Below are 9,787 nucleotides of genomic sequence, written 5' to 3'. Positions count from 1 at the left end.
AGAAGTGGAAGACAGAGGCTTCAATGAGACAGAGTAAAATGCTCACAACACTCACTAGTGTTGGATTCTAAGATCCCAAGTCTGTTGTTGCCACAGCCAATTAACAGCACTAGTTATGGGCCTATCTAACAAGGAGACAAGTTCCAATTCTGTGCAAGAGTACTGCTTCTCGGCTATGTCTATGTGCCAAGCAGAAAAGCTCGATTCCAGCAGTCAAGGAAACCTGCCTATGCCTTGTTGTCATCTTAGCCTTGAGCCATGGCTTTCTTTGTGAAGCTTCGGGAATGGGACAGAGTTCTCTAGACTAATGGAGTTGAGGCTAAGATGGACCATGCTTGGCTAGCACCTCTTCTGCTCCTTACCAGGTAGAAATCCAGCCTCATGTAGAAGAGTGAATAATCTTTAGTGACTTTAGTGAATAAGCTTTATTCACTTTATTCATTTTAGTGAATAAACTTTAGTGACTATGCAACATAGCAAAATAAAACGTGTTTTTTCTGCCTCACTGAGAGCAGAGGCACAGTGAGCACTCAACAAACAGATTAGAGTAGGAGAATGAGTGAAAGGAAAGAATGCTTTATAATGCTATTTGAACAATAATACTCTTCCCTGCCTCAAAAAAAAAAATCCGCCAATGAAAACTTCCTAAAAATATTGCATATTATCTTCAGGCTATACATCATATTGTCAATGTTTGTGAAATGATGTCACTAGCAGCATCAATTAGTGAGAAAAAAAAGGCCCTCAATTTTTTGGTAACTAAAAACAAACACAACTTAACTTGGCTATTATTTATATTATTTTAAATATAAAATAGAACAATGTCTAAGTGTTTGGTGCACTGTAATGTAATGAATCATATCACGGGTCATGCTTTGCATAATGTTGTGCCTGCATTATGAGAGAATTGACATCATTTTATTATTGATTCTTCTTACCTCTGGATACAGTAATGTCTTTCCATGTAGTCAGAGCCTCTTTAATATCTTTCAATATTTTAATATTTCTTTCTAAAAAGTTCTTGTGCACTGTTAGATTTATTCTCAAGTATGTTATATTTTTTGCTGTAGTTAATATTACATTTTTAAAATTACATTTTCTCTTTTTGGATAGTGTAGAGGCAAATTATTGCTTTTTGAATAATTATCAGTTATCACACAACCTCTCTGAGGGCCCTTATTTTTTCTAGTTTTCTGCAGATTCTCTTGCATTCTCTATGTTTATAATCATCATCAATAATAATGACAGATTTTCCTCTTTTTATTTTTCTATTTTATTTTTGTCTTGTACTGAGTGAGACTCCAGTTTAAGTCAGGGTAGTGGACATCTTCTTCCCTTGTATTTTCATATTTTAAGGGATTGCTTTAAATTTCTCTTGTAATGTGTAGCTCGTTATAGGTTTTTTGAAAGACACTCATTATGAAGATAAGGAAATCACTCTTATTCCTAGTTTGCTAAGAGTATTTATCAAATCAGAAGTTGCTGAATTTTACCCGTTTTTTTCTGAATCCATTCGAGTAATCATATGATTTTTCTTCTTTTAATCCGTAATGTGGTAAATGTATTTAAATAAATGCATTGTTAGGTTTTGCTTACTCTGTCTAAAAGGAAGTTTACATTTATGAGGACAAAGGAGATGGATGTATAATTTTCCTGTCTCATATTATACTTTTCTGATTTAGGGATCAAGCTTTACATGAATATATAACAAAGGATTAGGGAGCTTTCTCTCTTTTAGTGTTCCCAGAGCAGTTGGAGATGATAGGAATGATCTGATTCATGAATGTTTGGTAGAATTTGTGAAATAGTCTGAGCAGTGCTTGGGATTTATATGTATATAAATGTGTGTTAAGAGGTTACTATTCAGGTGTATTATATTCAAGAGTCAGTTTTGATAAGTTATTTTTTTCTAGAAAATTATACATTCCCTCAAGTATGTAGATTTATTAGCACAAAATTATTGATAGTATTTTCTTATTGCTTTCTATTTAGGCTACATCTGCAGATATGCCCTCCCATTTTATTTCTAATATTGTTGTTTCTTTCCCTTGAGAAATCTTACCAAAGATTTGTCTATTTTATTAGCTTTTCAAAGAATAAGCTATTGATTTTGTGTTTCTCTCTAAGGCATTAAATATCTTCTCTGTAATTTTAGGCCTTTGGTCTCTTCTCTTTTTTTCTTTTTTTTCAGCTGTATTTTTTCTGCTTTCTTGTGTTGTCCATGTAATTCATTAATTTCTATTCTAAAATAACATTTAAAGTGAAAACTTACATTACTGCTTTGCTACCCACAAATGTTCATATGTGGTATTATGTTTTGATATATTTTTTATATCATATACTTGATATCATATTTTCAAATATTTCAGTTCTGAGTATTTTCTAATTTATAATTATATGTATGTATAATAGACACACACATATGTGTGTGTGTGTATGTGTGTATACATATATATATATATATATATATGTGCCAATTTCCAAATACGGGTTTTTTCCCAGATATATTTCCATTATCAACTTATTATTTGTGTTTTAATCAGAAAATACAGTCACCCAGATCATGTCATAATTTCCCAATTGGTTGAAGCTGACATGCTGACTATGGTTTCTGTTTGGTTATAGTCTAAACATTATACATCTGTTATATATCTGAAGGAAACAGAAGAATCCTGCATTTTTCTGGGAGGTGTTGAGGATCTAGAATGTGGAAGTGACATGATAAGGCCCTCCATAGAGAAATCACTGCTTTAGATCACCTTCGACACAAACTCTCTCTCCTTCCTCTCTCATGCTGGTCTTGACTCCTTGTTCATCAGAGTCAGCCACTAGCTGGTTACACTTTTTAAAACATTCATCTCTGTACACTAACTTCAGAGTAGTAAATGCTCTAGAATATTTCTTACTCCAATGGAAAGATGTTTTTCCTTTTTAAGCAAGCTGAAGACTTTCTCCCAGGCTGTACTTCATACGGTCAGCATTAGTGAAATTGTGTTACCTGTAGCGTCAGTTGGTAAGAAGAAAAAAAGTTCCTGTAATTTTTCAGTAACTACTTTAAAATGGTCATAACTTGATTTGTAGGAAATGAAGGGCTAATGGCTCTAAAGAAAAATCACTTAGTTTTGAAAAATGTAAATGCCTATTTTTATTTCCCCTCCCCATGAAGGAAATATTCTATAGTCACCAATTTGAGTAGGAATTTGAAATAAAATTGTGAAAGTTTTTGTTTGTTGTGTTTCGTTTTAGTGCTGGGAATAATTTTAGTCATCAGCCAAGGCTTTTGATTAACAAATGAGGAAACTGAGTCCCAAAAAGGTTGAGGAATTTGCCCCTGATCATACCGCTTGTTCCTGGAAAAGCTGGAAATGGAATCTGGTGTTTTGCCCGTCTCGCCACACTGGCTTATTTGAATGCTCTGCTCTTTATAAAGCTTCTAACTAAAGATGTGAAGATTTTTTTTTTCCCTCACAGCTCAAAATTTAGCTTGTCAACATCCTGATGAGCTACAAACTTGGCAGAGTTGTGAATCCTGCAAAAAAGTAGGGAGTGGGAATTTTCCATATTTTTTAAATTATCAAACGCTGAAATTAATGACATATGCTATTGCTAGAGATCCTCAGATTCTGGCAATGTGATGTTAAATCTTTCCATTTTTTTGTTAGAACATGAAGCAGGCTTCTTTACTCAATGGGAGCAAACATCAGATATGATGTGAGATCAACACATGAGCCCTCAACAGCCGGTAGACACAAGATAGAAGGCTATCAAGGGAACATCCAATAATCACAAAATTCAACACAATCAGAGTGTATGCTGATGAAGCAAGGGAAATATCAAGGCTAAAACCATTTGAGACTATCTTTTTAGACATGAGAAAAGCCTGTGGGGATCTTTATTCAAGCTCTTCATTCACTACTCTTATGCTGAGCTATGGCTGACCATAGACTGCGGTGGTAGGCAGAAGAACATGGCAGGCAGAGGCCGGTTCCATCAGGCCTTAGACACCAAGAGCATCCAAGGGCCATGAAGCAATGAGAAGTCACTAATGAGTTTTAAGAAGAGAAGTAGTTTAGTTAGATTTGAATTTTAAAACAATCACTCTGGCTGAAGTGTGGATAATCAGTTAGTGGTATGCAAGAATAGAGGCAGGAAAACCATTGAGAAAACTACTAAGATTCTCCAAAATAAAAAGATGAATAAGTTCTGAACTAAAACACAGAAATGAGGACAGAATTGAGAAGATAGGTTTGGGAAATGTTAAGGAGGTAAAGCTTTGAACATGGAAGATGAAAGAAGGGATGAGTAAGAAAGATGAATTTGGCACTGGGTTACTTTGTGGATTGACATGTTATTAACCAAGCTAAGAAAGGCGGTAGAAGCATGTCTGGGAGGAAAACTAAGGATTTGTTTTTAGGCATGTTGAATTTCACTTACTTTGGTCTGCAATGATGGAGAAGAAACTGATCTGGTGGTATGCATTTGAGAGGGCTGAGCATGCAAGTGGGTGAAATGGGGGAAGAAATGAGATTTCTTGGTGTGTGCTGAGGAAAGAGGGCCAGGACAGAACTCTAGCACAATAGCACTGAAGAGGAAGGTAGGGAAATGAAGCCCACTACAGGAAGCTGGAAAGTCAGAGAGGTAAAGGGAGCAAAAGAGAGTGGTATTCTAGAAACCAAATAATGAGAGAGTTTCAAAAACAGTAGTATTAAACACCCCAGAGAAGTCAAGCAAAATGGATACTAAAGACTGAGGCCTCATATTCTGAGCTAAGGAATTAGAGGGAGTGTTAGTGTTTTTTGTTTTGTCTTGTTTTTTTTGTTTTTGTTTTTTTTCTGAGACAGGGTCTTGCTCTGTTATCCAGGCTGGAGTGCAGTGGCATCATCACGGCTTACTGCTGCCTTGAACTCCTGGGCTCCTGGGCTTAGGGTCCTCCCTCCCTCAGCCTCCCAAGTAGCTGGGACCAGAGGTGCATGCAACCAACCATGTCCTGCTAATTTTTTTTTTTTTTTTGAGAGATGAGGTCTCACTATGTTGCATGGGCTGGTCTTAAATTCCCAGTCTCAAGCTACCCTCCCACCTCAGCCTCCCAAAGTGCTGGGATTACAGGCATGAGCCACTATGTCTACCCAGAAGTGTTCTTAAACAGAAAGCATGATTGGCATAAGAGCAAAGGTGGTGAGAGTAATAATTTGTGATGAACAAGAAAGGGGAAGAAAAAGATTATCAGGCATCACTGAGTTTATGTTGGAGCCCAAAATTTGTAGTGGCAAGAGGAAATTGAACACAATTAATATATAGGATGTGAAGATGATGGATGCATGGATGGATGGATGGATGGATGGATGGATGGATGGATGGATGGAGAGATAGAGAGAGAGAGAGAGAGTGAGAGAGTCTTTGTCCTAAGTACCAAATTCACCCTTGTAATGATTGAAATACTGTGTTTTTTTCAGATACAGTGCCCCTTTTCACATGGACTAGGCTGAATAAATGCTAGCCAATTACACAAACACATTCTGAACTATCCAATTACTGTTTTTATTAGTTACCAAAATCACAACTATCCTATAGTGAGTAGATCACAATACAATGAAGAGTTCTATTGACTGGACTGAGAAACAGGATGATCCCATCAGCAACTCAGTTATAATCCATTGCCCATGGGTTACTTTACAAACAACAAAGGCATCCAATTGCTGTTCTTTTAGAGTCTGTTTCACAGAGTGGTCTTTCCCTGACTTTAGGATAGGGACATCTTGGAATTGTGCTCTATCCAGAGCTTCCAGCCATTCTGCCTGTGCAAGAACCTGTGTTGAGGATGAGGGTGGCATGAAGCAAGGAGGACGGCTTATGCCGTGAACACTACTGAGTCACATTCAGAGAAAGGCTGAGGCGGGGGGAGCTCTGTGTCCTTCCGTGGGAATTCTCTCAATTTTAATCTCTGTTTTCTTCTGTATGAGTCTCTCCGTCTCTGATAAAATTGTTCCTTCATTTTCCCCTCATTCTTCTCTTTCAATTTTATCTTTGCCTACCTGTGACATTTTGTGTTGCAAAAAGACTCTGGACTTCTAGGCTAAATGATCTCTTGGAATTGCTAAGATTCTTTCTCTTGGATGAGGACTTTTCTTCCCAGGATCTCATGGAAATTGACTTCATCGTGAGAAATGAACATCCTTTTGTTTCATGTGTAATTTGGAACTGTGAAGCCTCCCTTGTTACTGCTCTGCTCAGACAGGGCTGCCACACATAACCGTCGTGATTACTCATCCTTTCATTTACTGAGTTTCCACCACTTCAAATGCACAAAGATTAACAGTCTATGTGCACAGAGTACTGCCATAAAGGGATCTGTTTTGAGTTGGGAAAGGGAGACGTCTCTTGGTGCTCATTACATCATAAGAATCTTTCTTATGAAGGAAAAACTATAAAATCATCAAAATATATTTAGCATAAATTATTTAAAATCTTGGCTTATATGTCATTCTGACACATAGGTATTTGTGAGATGATTGCATAAATGATTTTGGATTGTTATTACTAGAAATATTAAATACATATTAAAGTGATTTTATAGATCAGATCAGTTCTCCAAAAATATTTATCACACCTCTTCATGTACTCTTAAAGAGAGCTGGCTGCTCCGTGGGATGCGTTTTTGCCTTTAATTCACAGTAATTCCTTTTAGAAATGTGAAAGATATGAGTTCAGTGCCTTAAAACTTGTGCATAGTTCATGGACATTTCTTCTTCATGTCTTTTGCCCACATAGGGGTGTAGCCTGGAATTCCAGTTTATTACACTGAGTCCTCAGCTGTGGCTCCCCTCTCACCTCTAACACGCAACCCCAAAGTCACATAAACTCATCATTTATCCCCAGGACACAACTTAGTGTGTGCTTGTTTATGAATTGATCTGTAATAAGCCCACAGGAGCTCAGCAGTATAAAATTTGAAATAAATAACAGCCGGGGCCAAGAGTTGTCCACAAAATGAACTTCACCCTACTATTTTCATAAACCTCCAACCCCCACCTGCTGACTTCAGATCTCTTTCAGCTTCAGGAGAGCCAGATGTTCTTCACTCCGTGTACTCAAAACCACCACTCTGAACCCCAGGAAAGTGAAAAGAGAACATGCTTTGCTGTCCACTGCCAAGGGCACTCCACCAGGATCCAGAAGCCTGGGAATTCTACCCTGGGGAAAGAAAGCAGGAGCTTCCCAGCCAGATTCACCTCCCACTACAGGAGATTGTTTTTAATTGTTCTTTGAAGAGCCTTTCCAAGTTTTATAAAGCCTTGTCCACCCACTCAAAGCAGGCTTTGCTGTACTCTGGGAGCAATCATGGTTTCTTCCTAGCTCTCTGTCATGGGCACTGAAGCTTTGAGCAGAGATCCTTTTTTCCACTTTCTCCTGGTGACAGTACCCAAGTGACTCCAGATGCAGCAGTGGTGACAGCTGAGATCTTTTCCATGGCAAGCTTTTAGCTGCAATTCAGTTATTTTCAAAATATCCCTGGAAAATGTGTCTAAATGACATTGTTTCCCTTCTGTATTATCAGTAGTAAGCATGCATAAGCAGCTTTTTAGTAAACGTGCCCATTTAAGCTGGTGAAATATCAAACCAAGTAGCCATTCTGACAAAAAGTGGTAACTGGCCCATGGTTACCACTCTCTTCTCACCCTTTTATTTAAATTCAATTATAGTTCAAAAGCTGGGACCTGTACCTAGCATTGTGTTCAGGCCTTAGCATACATTGACACCTTTAATCCCTCAACAATCTTATGATATTGCTATGCATTCCAATTTTTCACATAGAGAAATTGAGGTTCACATAGGTACAAAACGGCAGGACTGGTATTTAAAACCGATCTATCCAAATCCGAGGCCTAAAGTTTTTACCACTGTGTTCTATTCCTCCCCAGAATTCCATAGTATTCCATGGTAAAACATAGAAGAGCCCCATAGGGACATTCATGAGTCCAGTTTTTAGATTAATGGACTATTTATTTTGATTAACATTGAGTTTTGAAGCTTATGTACATTGTCATTGGAGATAAAAATTGGCCTGGCTATACTAGAAAGCCTGTTTATTTATAATTTATTTTAACTTTTGTTTTGAAATAATTTCAGACTTACAAAAAAGTTGTATAAACAGTACAGAGAATTCCTGTATACCGTTCTCATAACTTTCTCAAGTTTTAACATCTTACATAGCCATAGCACAATTAACAAAATCATGAAATTAACCTTGACAATAATATTAGTAACTAATTTATAATTCTTATTCAAATTTTACCAGTTGTGCCACTAATGTTCTTTTTCAGGTCCAGGATCCAAATTCCCAAATTGCATTTAGTGATCATGGTTCCTTGTCTCCTACAATCAGCAACTGTTCTTCATTCTTTCTTTGTCTCTTATGGCTTTGATGTTTTTTAATAGTACTTGCTATGATTTGAATGTGTCCTCCAAAGTTCCTGTGTGGAAACTTAATCCCTAATGCAACAGTGTTGGGAGGTGGGAGACTAATAAGAGGTGATTAGATCACAAGGACTCTGCCCTCATGAATGGATTAGTGTTTTTATTCTGGGAGTGGATCAATTATAAAAGCAAATTTGGCCCCCTCTTGCTCTCTCACTGAGGAGCTCTCTTTCCCTTCTGCCTTCTGCCACAGGGTAATGTAGCAAGAAGGCCCTCACCAGATGCTGTCCCTTCAATCTTGGACTTCCCAGCCTCCAGAATCATGAGAAATAAATTTCTGTTCATTATAAATTACCCAATCTCAAGAATTCTGTTATAGCAGCACAAAATGGACCTAGACAGTACTGGCCAATTATTTGATAGAATGCCTCACAATTTGGGTTTGTTTAATGTTTTCTTATGATTCAGGTTATGTATTTCTGGCAAGAATCATATGGAAGTGATGTTGTTGTCTTCTTAGAGCATAAGATCAGGAGGTACATGATGTTGATATGTGTCCTTATTGGTGCTGTTAACTTTGATCACTGCAAAGTTACTCCTTTCCTTTTCTCAATTAGTATCTATTCTTTAAATTTAAACCCTCTTGTACTTATTTATAGTTATATAATTTATTACCTTTGGGCCCAGTGTCCTCAAGTATTAAATGTGGTTAATAATCATAGCTCTACATACTGGATCGGTGTTATTGTGAGGCACAAATAACATATGTGAAAGTGCTTTGTAAACTGTGAAGTTATATAATGCACCAAGTTAACATAGTGAATAACATATATAATGAGAAGCCACAGGTTGATAGACTACCCAGCGTTTATATTATATGCTTTCAGACTTCCACTGACATCACTTAAAAGGGATATTTCAGAATTAGCCTGCAGTCAGCTATGCAAGAAAATTTGTGTGCTGTGACTTACTGTCATAGACCTCCCAGAAGAGACCAAATCTTCTTTGTGGTTTTTAGGATATGTTCCCTGGACCTCTCATTTAAATTAATAAACATAAAGAAAAAAAATCACAGTATGTATTATGATTTGGGATTACCCTAAACAATGTAACGTTGTAATTTCTCTATAATTTTACAAACGCAATAGGCACATACTGATTCATTAATGCAAGGGTACAGAGCAGTCATATTCCTTTATATTTCCAGTGAGCACCCACATGACATATTAGTGGGAAGTCTAGTATCTCACTTTTGAAACCTGCCCTAGAAAGCATTCCTCTCCCACACACATACAGACCCTTGTTACAGTTTAATTTCAGTTTAAGAATCTCAAGGCTTACTCAGTACCCTAGGGAAATGAGTTTAATCCTT

Source organism: Pan troglodytes, chromosome 14 (assembly GCF_028858775.2).
Source record: "Pan troglodytes isolate AG18354 chromosome 14, NHGRI_mPanTro3-v2.0_pri, whole genome shotgun sequence".
Classification (NCBI taxonomy): domain Eukaryota; kingdom Metazoa; phylum Chordata; class Mammalia; order Primates; family Hominidae; genus Pan; species Pan troglodytes.
Note: the sequence above shows the minus strand (reverse complement) of the source record.